Source organism: Hemicordylus capensis, chromosome 2 (genome assembly GCF_027244095.1).
Source record: "Hemicordylus capensis ecotype Gifberg chromosome 2, rHemCap1.1.pri, whole genome shotgun sequence".
NCBI lineage: Eukaryota > Metazoa > Chordata > Lepidosauria > Squamata > Cordylidae > Hemicordylus > Hemicordylus capensis.
In genome coordinates, this window is record NC_069658.1 from 52,340,002 (window position 1) to 52,352,037 (window position 12,036).

Below are 12,036 nucleotides of genomic sequence, written 5' to 3' on the forward strand. Positions count from 1 at the left end.
GCTGAATAATTGAGAAAGCCAAAGAATACCAGAAAGAAGTCAATATGTGCTTTATTGACTACAGAAAAGCCTTGGATTGTGTCGAGCATATCAAGTTGTGGAATATCCTTAGAAAAATGGGTATCCCAGAATATCTCATTGTCCTCATGAGAAATGTATACGTAGGACAGGAAGCCACAGTCCAGACAGAACATGGTGAAACAGACTGGTTCCAGAACGGCAAAGGAGTAAGGCAAGGCTGTATAATTTCTCCTTGTTTATTCAATGTATATGCTGAACATATACTGAGAGAAGCTGTAATGGAAGAAGATGAGCATGGTTTTAAAGTTGGAGGAATAAACATCAATAACTTGTGCTACGCTGATGATACCACTCTGATAGCTGAGAATGCAGATGATCTGCAAGCTTTAGTAATGAAAGTCAAGGCCCACAGTGAAAAAATGGGACTACGACTAAATGTAAAGAAGACTAAGCTAGTGACAACAGGTAAAGCAACCAGCCTCAGAATTGATAATGAAGACACTGAAGTGGTGGATAGCTTCTGGCTTTTAGGATCAACCATCAACAGTAAAGGACCCAGCAGTCAAGTAATACGCTGCAGACTAGCACTTGGTAGGGCTGCAATGAAGGCCTTGGAAAGGATATTTAAATGCTGTGGCATGTCTACATCTACAAAGATTAGAATCGTTTGGACAATCGTTTTCCCTGTGACACTCTATGGATGCGAAAGCTGGACTTTGAAGAAGCAAGATAGAAAAAGCATTGACATTTCTGAACTTTGGCACTGGAGAAGACTTTTGAGGATACCATGGACAGCCAGGAAAACAAACAAATGGATCATAGAACAAATCAATCCAGAATTTTCACTCAAGGCACAAATGACCAGGCTCAAACTATCATAGTTCAGACACATTGTGCAAAAACCCAACTCCCTTGAGAAGTCTATAATGGTGGGGAAAGTTGAAGGAAAGAGAAGAAGAGGGCGACCAGCAGCAAGGTGGAGCCATTCAATTATGACAGCAATGAATGCACCACTGAAAGACCTTAAAGGCCAAGTTGAAGACAGATCATCCTGGAGAGAATCTATCTATGTGGTCGCTAAGAGTCAATACCGACTTGACGGCACTTAATCAATCAATCAATTAATCAATCAATCAATCATTTCTATATACTTCCTGTGAGTAACAGTTTTTAAATAACATTAATAAAGAGCAAACATATATATAGAAACTCATCCTGCAATTTGTTACCATTTCCCCAATAATTTCCAGTTTTTAAAAAAGGGATACTATAAATGATATTCAGCTATACATCTAAGTAATTAGCATTAATTTTTTTTCAGTGAGAAATATATATTAAAAAAGAATGAAACAAATCAAGGAAAAACCAAAATATAAATCTGGGTTCTAAATCCATTTAAAGGAGTTCCAGTTACGAGGAACCTACTTGAAAGTAACTATATTTAGAAGCAGGCTAACAGACTTTTAGAGGAGTACCCCCAAAAGGGATACATCCATGTTCCCTAGTGAAAATGGTGCCTTGATGATTCAGTTTGCCCCAAATGATACTATAGAGTTGGGAAAGCTAGAGAAAATCAACAAAAATTTGTGATTATGTACATTTGATGCACATTCAAATAGGTTGTGTATTCAAATGTGCATCAAGGTCTCAATGTCCTCTATCCATGCTGCTTTGTTTTCAATGGGATATGCATTCAAAAATAATTTACATTAAAATACACATACTTATCCACATTCTGACATAATTAGACACACACATATACTTTTAAAAACACAACTAGAGCCCACCCAGGAAAAAGATAGATAAAACAAAGCCTAGTTTATACATTTATTCACTTGAGTTATATTTCTGCTCTGTAAACACGCCAATGTTTTTATTCTAAACCATTTTCTACACTGACAAAAAGGAATTCTGAGTCTTAACTCTTCTATCGAAAATTTTCCAGTACAACCTCTATGTAAGAGCAGCCTCTAATCCAGACCCCTCATTTTCCTTCCTCTCTGTTATAGTGCTTGTCAACTTGCATTACAGATGAATAACAGAGAAACATAAAGACATACCCTTGGGTAGAAAACTTGCTCAGTTTTCCAGGATGAGCAAGCTTAATCATACAAAATAATTACAAAGTACATGACAATAACTATAAGATTTTATAACCCTGGCTGAATACTATTGGCACTAAATTTTAGGAAACTATGCACATTGAGAAAGGCTAATAATACCCATTAAAATACAAACTAGAACTATGTGATTAGGTCAGAATTTCTCTGACCTAATAATTAATTACTCGACATAAAGATTGCCTGTTTTGAGAAACACCTTACCATTCACAAGAGATCAAGAGCAGTTGAAGATGAAGGTATATATAATTCAGGGAATTCACTTTCAAGCAGTCCAAATTGAGAAGTTATCCTGAAATAACAATTGCTTGCACTGAATCCATAATTCATAATGTTTGTTAAAATTCACTGATCCAAGGAATTATTCCTTTCTCCATATCTATAAATGTTAATCTATTTTTTTTTAAATTATCTCAAAGGGAAAAAAATACACACAGATATAAACAACAGAATAGACACAATATAAGAGAAAAAAATCAAAAAGATAATGTATTTTGAATTTGATATACCTTAAAGTTTATATCAGTCAGCCATCCATTGAAACAGTTTATTATCTCAACCCTAATAGGTCTGCTGAATTTTAATCATGGTGTGATAAAATGCTTTCCCACAGTTTAATTTGTAAAGGAAAGACTCCCCACACTCCCACCCCACAAAATGGTAAGAAATCCAGAGATTTCACAAGATAATATTACTTCAGTCTTTGGCTGACATATCACACAAGGGTATGTCAGTCCAGTAATGCTGCATGCACAAAAGTTCAATTGATGTTACACAACAGTATGCCAATTAGAAATAATGGGCTTACTCAAGTCATTTCTGCAATTTTTATATTTGTGTAGTTGTGCAATTTGCATACATGCAACATTACTGGGCTGACATACCCTTGTGTGGTATGTCAGCCTTTGAGTTTTATTGTTGCCCTAGACATGTGCAAGATCATGTGCTCCATAATTGAGAAAGCTGTACTGGTGTGGTGCCAGCTTAATTGTGAAAGCTGTTTAACCATAACAGGATCCTTTTGTGCAGCCAGATGAAGTTCTGGCCTTCAGAACACTCCTGAGAATATCACTGGCTTTTGATCTGTTTCCTGCTGCCCACAGAAGTATGATTGGTAGTATCCCAGCTCATGATATTCTCAGTGAGGGCTCCCCAACAGAGGAACTCTCTTTCCCCTCAGGTTCAGGTGACTCTTCACTCCCTGAGGCTATTCTCACGATGGAGAGAATTGGGCTAAGGGAGCCCAGACCAGTTTCTTTCCATCGAGCCTGGTGGTTCAATGGCAGCTAGTCTGCCTAAGAACTCCTCCCCTAAAATGAGGTTAGCAGAGTGCTCGCTCTGCTAACCCCGTTTTACTGATCATGTGTTGCCGCACAGCGGTTCCATGCCACAGCAACACACAAGTAGATCCCCAATCGGGAGGCTACAACAAGCCTCCCAACCTCAGGGGTCTCCCTAGGATGCTCCACGCACACACATGGGGCATCCTGGCGTTTCCAGGGGCCAGGCAGCCCCCGATCCCCACTGCCCCTACTGGCTCCATGACGGAGCTGGTAATTATGTGGGCGGATGATCCGGCCAACCAGGGATGGCTCTCTGCTCATGTGTAGGGAGAGCGGGCTAAGCCCACTCTCCCTGCTGAACCATCCTAGGCTCCACATGGTTGTGTGTAGAGCCTCCCTGTGTAGAGCCTTCTTGAAGCTCTACACATGATCAACATGTGGAGCCAAGGAGGGTTTGGCAGGGAGAGTGGGCTTAGCCTCTGTGCATATGAGCAGAAAGCTTTCCCTGGGTGGCCAAATATCCGGAGCCGGTAGAGGCAGTGGGATCGGGGGCTGCCCGGCCCCAGAAGTCCCAGGATGCCCCACGCGAGTGCACAGGGCATCCTGGAGAGACTCCCAAGACTGGGAGGCTTGTTGTAGCCTCCCGGTCGGAGGTCTACTCATTTGTTACTGCACTGCAGAGCCACACTGCAGTAGAATAGGGTTAGCAGAGCAAGTGCTCCGCTAACCTCTTTTTAGGGGAGGGATTCTAGGGTGGGCTAGCTGCCATTGAACCACTGGGCTTGCCCACAAGCCCAGTGGTTCTCCCGACAGAGGAAAACCGGGCTGGGCTCCCTTAGCCAAGTTTCTCTCCATTGTGAGAATAGCTTCAGGCACTTGCTTTCTATTGACTTGTTTTGACATTTGGTTCACCTCTGCATAATAGGTATTATTAACACAATTAACATAAATGATACTGAATAAAATTTTAAATCCAACTAAACCATCAATTAAAAAAATTGTTATAGTAATTTGGAATTAAAAGTCAACATTGTACTGATCTCAAACCCTTCTAATCTAAATTCAAGCCCTCTATAGATTTGTATAATAGATAGCTGTTCACTAGTTCTCTCCTGTGAACTAGATTGCTGTTCACCTGATTCTCTCTTGGTGGAGTCCCATATGAGACTATGGTAGGATTACTTTGAAATGCGTGTGGAATGTACTCCAATAATGTAATCTTCTACAGGCCATGTGAGCCTGTTGAAAATAGTTCCTCACTCTATTTTTGAAAGGCTCTTAGTTGCATAATACATTACATATTTTTCTTGAGGGGACCCTAGAGAATGATAACTACCCTGGTGTATAAATTCAATGTTTCCATTAAAATTAATTTAAAACCTCTGTAAGGCAGCTGCCAACAGGCTTTCTAACAAAATTTGTTTGTACTAGTATTGGCATGTTGTTTACTAGCAATGTGTCCAACACTTGTTTGCTTTTTCTACATAATGCTGGCTATATCAATAGGATGGTGAGCTGTCTCTTTTCTATGAAACAAAAATGCCTCAAACTTGCATTCAGAGTTATTCAGATTTACAAGTATGGACCTGCAACAAAATGTGTTACTTGACCCTGTATCTGAGCATGATAGAAGTTTTAGGCACCTTTCCTCCTCAGAAGCAGAAAGGGTTGTGATTGTCTTGAGGGAGCATTCCTTAAGCTGAAAAATGTCCACTTTTTTGGTTCAAGCCCTCCTTATCTGCTCCTCCTCACCACTGAATTTCATTAGCTGCACCTACATGGTTGTCTGTCAACTACATGGTTGTCTGTCAACTAGGGGTGTGCACAAATGGTTCGGCACTGAACCAGTTTGCCTTGAACTGGACCTGTTCGGGGGGTCGATCGCAGACCGAACTGGGGGCGGTTTGGTCCATGGTTGAACCAAACCAAGCCTGTCAAACAAGCAGCCGGGGAAAGCAAGAGAGGTAGCTAAAAAGTTCTTCTTACCACCCAGCACAGCGGCCAGCACTGTCACTCACTTCTCCACACACAATGCAGCCCATATCTGAAGTGTGCACAAACCTCCCTGTTTTACCAAGCTGTCTGCGCTTGATAAGTAGGAGTAACCATACTAGTCTTCGTAAGCAGGAATAGCCATGTTAGTCTGTTGATGCAAAAACAACAAAGAATCTTGTGGCACCTTAAAGACTAACCAATGTATTGCAGCATATGGATTCATGGATTACAATCTACTTCATCAGAAGTATGAAGTGTTATCCTCAGGTGAACACTGAAAGCTGATCCATGTGTATGTGGATAAAAGAAAAAGAGAGAGAGGAGAGCGATATGACCATGAAATGCAACATGAATTATCTGTGACAATTCTGTGTAAAGACAAAATGTATAGTCTTTCTAAATTTTTGAACACTGTTTCTTAGCAGCACAGTTGCTGTTAATATCTGTTCTTGGGCAGCATTCAAGCTGAATATAAACTATTAGTAGTGAAGTTTCACCCTGATATAACATGTTGCTTTCATGCTAATTTTGTTGCCATAGTTACCAAGTTCTTTTAATACATTTAGCAATAAAAGCTTAGAGTATGCCAAACAGTTTTCTTTGAATTCTGTCGTCAGACATCTCAGTTGACTCACATTAGAGGGTTATTCAATCTGCACTATGATGTTCAAACACATTTTCTACCCTGATGGGAGTTAAAGTGAACTCTATTTCCAAATAGCCTCTGGAGCGCCCAGCAACAATGTCATTGATGTGACTATTAATTTAGTTAGGACTGCACACCCCCAGCTAGGGCTACTAGCCATTGTGCACAACAGTAGCATAGGGAGGGCATAAGCGGCCTGTGTTCTCACGGGCAGTCTGCGTCCCCCCAATGGTGGAGTCACGCTCCCTGCCTTGGTCACTTTTGGGGCCACCTCATTAGCCTCTTCGCCTCTCTGTGGCCTGTGCTCATTTTGCTGCCCCGGACACCCAGCAGACTCCCCCATGACACTTGGATGCCGTGCCGACCACTCAAATGGCCACTGCACATGCACAGGGCAGCCTCCCTACAGGCTGCTGGGTCAGCGAGTTCATTGCCGCTGCCACGGGGGTGTCCACTAGGTGCCCACAGTGGTGAGATGAGCGGTGGCTGCCAGCCATGGGGAAGATAAAAGGTGAGCGAGGCAGCCCCCCAAATAATGGAGGCAGCCCTGGAGGCAGCTCAGCATGGGTTCTTGGAACCTGTATCACACTATTACAGCTCTGCCCTGGTTCACAACTAGTTGCTTCTCACAAAAGCTGGGTTGTTTATTTTTCTGCATCATAGCTGCACAACTTTGGTCCTCCCACAGATGTTGGACTACAACTGCCATCTGTTGGAGATGCAGCTCCTGTATGGCATCGGCTCTTAGCACCAGCAACCTTATTGACCACTAGGAGCATTAGAGGTAAAGACAGCCAGTAAGGGTATTGCCCCTCTGACCATGCTTTCTCTACTCTACTTCCCCTTTGTTAGACTGATAGTCTCAGGTTTCGTTCTCTCACCTGGAGATACTTCCTTCTTTTCCCTTCCCCTCCTCCTATAGCTAGCAATGAGGCACGATATGTCTTATCTCTCTTCTTGATGGATTTCCCAAATAAACTACTTTATTTGGAACTTTAACTCCATGTCTCCAGACAACATTAATTAGCAGTGCTCCCTTGCCTGTGCACTTCCACTGTAACTGGGGAAGATAATCTTCCCTCCTGAACTCTCTAACAGGGTTAGAGAGAATCCGGAAAAAGCAAGCAAAGAGGCACAGTAGGTAAGTGAAAAGCCTGCTTGATTGGAAAGGAGTTCCAGAGAAATGGCAGGGAAATTTTTTGCCATGGAGACATGGACAGGCAGCAATTCTGAGGTTGGATGGATTTAATTTTGAAACATGTTCATTTAGGATGCAGTTCTTTCTCATGGATCAGGGACTAGAAAGAGGACAGACCTGAAGCAGCTGGAGAACAAATAGCATGGGATGTACAAAACAGAAAAGTGTGTGGATTCGTCTGCTTGCATGTGAGTGACTCAATCATTGTGCATTTGAGAAAGACCAGGATAGCTAAGGAAACTTGGGAGACTTTAAAATGCCTGTATGCTAGAAATACTAATACTAGTGTTGACCTGATTGTGAGACAGTATAATATGAAACTCAGAGAAGGACAGAATTTAACTGAGCATATTAATCAAATCCTAGACATTTAAAGAAGATGTGGAAAAGGAAATGTTAAATTACCAGATCAAGTAATTTTTGGATTTATTTTGAATAGTCTGCAAGAGAGATTTCAAGGGATACATTACATTTTGGAATCAAGAAAACAGATTGATTTGAAATTTCTGATTTCTAGACTTCAGGATCTTGATTTAAGATCAGATATAATCCCTAGTGGAGGCTCTGACCAAAAGAATCAAGTTATGGTGTTACAAACAAAACAAAACAGCAAGGTTTATTAGCTTGAGAACAATTGCAAGCGAATTGTTCTCAGAACAAAGGCCCTGGCCACAGTCCAACTGAAAGAAATTTCAAGAGGGATGACTCAGTACCCAGAACTCAAATTACTAAAACTACACAGAACTAAAAGAGAGTCAAAGGAAACAGCAAAAAAGGGATGTGGTGTGAACTCAGAAATTTCTGAAACTTTTTAATTTGCTAAAAATAATATTGAAAATTGTAGCAAAAGTGACTATGGGAATCTAATTGTTGATAATTTGCAAATTTGATTAAAGAGAAGGAACTGTATAGTGAGCTGGTCTTGAATTATAAATCTCCAATAAAGCTAGCAGATGGCAGAAAGATCACTGCAGAGGGAAAGTAAAAATCAGATGCAAGCTGCCAAAGGAGCATAAAGGGAAGGAGCATCTAAACTTGAGAAGGGGGATTTAGCAAGAGCTTGAAAGTTCAACCCTGCAACTCACAGTGTGTATGCTGTTTGAAAAGCAAAGGGACCAATAAAGGCTTTCATAAGAAAACAGAGAGAGTCACAGCGCCCCCTATGCTGATTCATAGTGATGTCTATGGACCGATGCAAGGTGAATCATCAGGAGGAAGTAGATATTTCTTGACTTACACTGATGACTACTCCAGATACACTTTTACTTACATGCTAAAAGAGAAAAGTCAGTTCTGGAGAAATTTAAGGAGTATGTTGCAATAGTGAGAAACAGGTTTGGCAGAAAACCTCAAAGACTAAGAAGTAATAATTGGGGTGAATTCACATCAAAGGAAATGGACAATTATCTCAGGGAACAAAGCATTAATCATGAACACACAGTGCCTTACACCCCACAACATGAATAGTGAATCATTCCCTAGTAGAGATGACAAGGTGCATGTTGCAGAAGCAGTTATGACTGCCAGTTACCTACAGAACAGACTGTTCTGTAACCAAAGCAACAGATGCAACACTTTTTGAATTATTATTATTTTTATTTACATTTTATATCCCACTCTTCCTCCAAGGAGCCCAGAGCGGTGTACTACATACTTAGGTTTCTTCTCACAACAACTCTGTGAAGTAGGTTAGGCTGAGAGAGAGGTGACTGGCCCAGAGACACCCAGCTAGTATCATGGCTGAATGGGGATTTCAACTCAGGTCTCTCTGGTCCTAGTCCAGCACTCTAGCCATTACACCACACTGGCTCTCCCACTACACCACACTGGCTCTCATGGCATGGGAACAAACCCAACTTAGGACATATCAGAGTGTTTCGATCAAAAGCATATACATATGTTCCTAAAGAGAAAAGAAATAAACTGAACTGCAGATGTGAAAAAGGAATACTTTCTGGATATACACTAGGACGAAAAGGATACAGAATCCTTGATGTGGCTACTGGAGCAGTGAGAATATGCAATGCAGTATACTTTGATGAAAGACAAAGGGCAATCTCAAGTGAAGTGGCAGAAATTTGACCAGAGATCCAAATGGAAAAGGATCCAAAAGTAGAATATATTCTCATAAACCTGGAGCTAACCAGCAAACCAGAACCAAAAGGGGGAGCAGAAGTTGAGCCAGAAGTGAGATGTTCCCAAAGACCCAACAAAGCAGTTCCACCCAGGAGTCTCTCCCACATGGCCAGAAAGGGAAAGACCCAGGAACCCTGCATATGGAGAGACATTGAAAGACTGCCAACAATCAAAGCTAAAACTTGGAGATGAGCTGCAGAAGAAGAGAGAGACTCTCTACACAAGTGTCCTTTTGGACACTTGTGGAACTACCCACTGGAATAAAGTTATTAGGATGCAAATAGGTCTTCAAAACCAAATACAATGCAGAAGGAGACATTGAGCACTACAAAGCCAGATTAGTAGCCAAAGGAAATTTGGCAAAGAATATGATGAGACCTTGCTGCCATCCAGTGCTCCCCCAGCTATGCTTGTACGCTGGCAGAGCATCTCCCAGCTGCCACTGCACGGTGCCAACACACACACGGCTTCTGTGCAGGGGCAGCTGGGAGATGCCCTGCTGGTGCGCGGGCATAGCTGGAGGGAGTGCCAGGATGACAACAATTGTGGCAAGTGGAGGAGAAGCAGGTACGGATCTGCTCTCCTCTGTTTTAAAAGGGCTCTGTAAGCCCTCAATTTTAAAGGGAGGTGCCTGTGATTCAGACAGCTGAAATGTGTTTCAGCACATCCCTAGCCATCTGGAAAAAGAGAGAGAGAAAGAGAGAGAGACTGACGTCATTCTTCTCCTTTCCCCTCTTACTAGATGTAGCTATCAATGAGGCATGATGGGTCTTATCTATCTCCCTTATGGATTTCCCAAATAAACTACTGCATTTTGAACTTTAACTCCAAGTCTCCAGACAGTATGAATAAGTAGTGCTCCCTTTCCTGTGCACTTCCATTATAGCTGGGGAAGATAAAGAAATCTCCCCTCCTGAGCTCTCCAACACCCTCATGCCTAACAACTGGTCACAACAGCTGGAGAGATGAAGTTGTGCAACCCTGGTCTACAGATAATGATTGGGGAAAGAAGAAAACTCAGATGTTTCTTAATTACTAGGAGGGCAAATGTGGTGCCCCACAAATGTATGGAACTTCTGTTGTTCTTTAATGGATTTTCACCATACTTCACAGTGAAAATAACAGAAGGATTGAATAAAAGGATACCCAGGTTTGGGAGCTGTGTGCACTTCCAATTTTGTGTGTGAGCAAACAACTAGGTAGGAGGAGGGGAGAGTGATCATGTGTGAGGCAGGAGCTGGGTAGGTCACTGTTGTCCTACCCAGCTCCTGCTTCACACAAATCACTCCTCCTCCTCCTACCTAGTTGTTTGCTCACACACAAGTGGAATTTGGGAGCTCACACAGTTCCCAAACCTGGGTAGGACAAATGTCCTATCCAGTTTTCAGTTATGTAGATGGCCTTTATGTTGATCTTCTCTTAGGGCAAATAAATGTATTACATGTATTCAGATGACTCATGAGAGCAATTTGTCTCATATGTGCAGGACAACATAAAACCACTAAGGGTTTGCCTATCTGACTTTGTTGAATATTCCTCCTTGCTTCTTTATAGGTAACATATTAGCTCCAGAGAAAGAAATCAAAGCCTTTCCAAGGATTTTTATTAAATCAGAAATTTAGCCTCTTCAATGTCTCATCTTTGGCTCTGGTAATCTGTGATGGATGCTTCAAAACATGAAAAATATTTTTTTTCATCCAAACATTCTATTGCTTTAAAAGGAATTAAGATAAAGTCACTCTAGACATTTACTGAACAACATTCTACCTTACTAGATTGTGCATGATAATCTTATAACATCTATGTCCACAGATGATCACAGTCACACAGCCAGATTTTCAGAATATTGAACACCTGTTAGTTCCTATTCACATGTGAAAACCTATGACTGTTACTTGGAAACAGCATGTTTGAAACCCTGGCCATTAATTTTCAATTCTAAGTATAGATTCAGGTTGTTAAGAAGGATTATATTAATATAGCTGATGATGAATTCTTTACATTATTAAAACATATGTAATAAACACGATCTTGTGATTTAAAACTTGCTAAATATTATAGTTTACATGGAATTCAAAATGAACGTACTCCAAACTGAGCTCACAGGCTGGCTTCATACAAGCGCTGAAAAGTAAGTTGGTGGAAACTGTTGGTTCCTGGAGAGCGAGAGTTCCCAGCATGAGCAGCTATTTTTGTGTTGTCTGAATCTGCCAATCTCTGGTTCCTGAGTTGCACTTTCCTCTGGAAACCCGACATGCATAACCTGCATTTCAAGTTGTATGGCACATCTCGGGTGGTGGAGGGAAATGCAGCTCAGGAATTGAAGTTTGGTGGGTTCTGACCACTTGGAAATAGGCAGAAGTAGCTTATTGCACCACATGAACCAGTAATTCTTATCAACTCACTTTCCAGCCTCTCATAGTATAATTCTAGTTTTATAAGGAATCAGATTGTTCTGATGAATTATGGAGTCCTAGTGATGATGAAATATGAAGTTACTTTACCCATTGGTCCACCTAGCTCAGTATTGTCTATACTGACTGGAAGCAGCCTTCCAGGGTTTCAGACGGGTCTTTCTTAGACCTATCTGAAGATGCCAGAATTAAGCCTGGTATGTTCTGCTTTCAAAGCAGTGGC

The 12,036-nt window shown here is 41.4% G+C and overlaps 1 long non-coding RNA gene across 1 annotated transcript in view; it reads right to left on the minus strand.

Moving 5' to 3' along the window:
- The window catches only part of LOC128342975 (uncharacterized), a 115,597-nt gene that overhangs the window by 98,730 nt on the left and 4,831 nt on the right, over positions 1 to 12,036 (minus strand). The window contains exon 2 of the long non-coding RNA XR_008315280.1: positions 2,346 to 2,433. This is a non-coding gene — a long non-coding RNA (uncharacterized LOC128342975). The remainder of the gene's footprint in view (positions 1 to 2,345; positions 2,434 to 12,036) is intronic.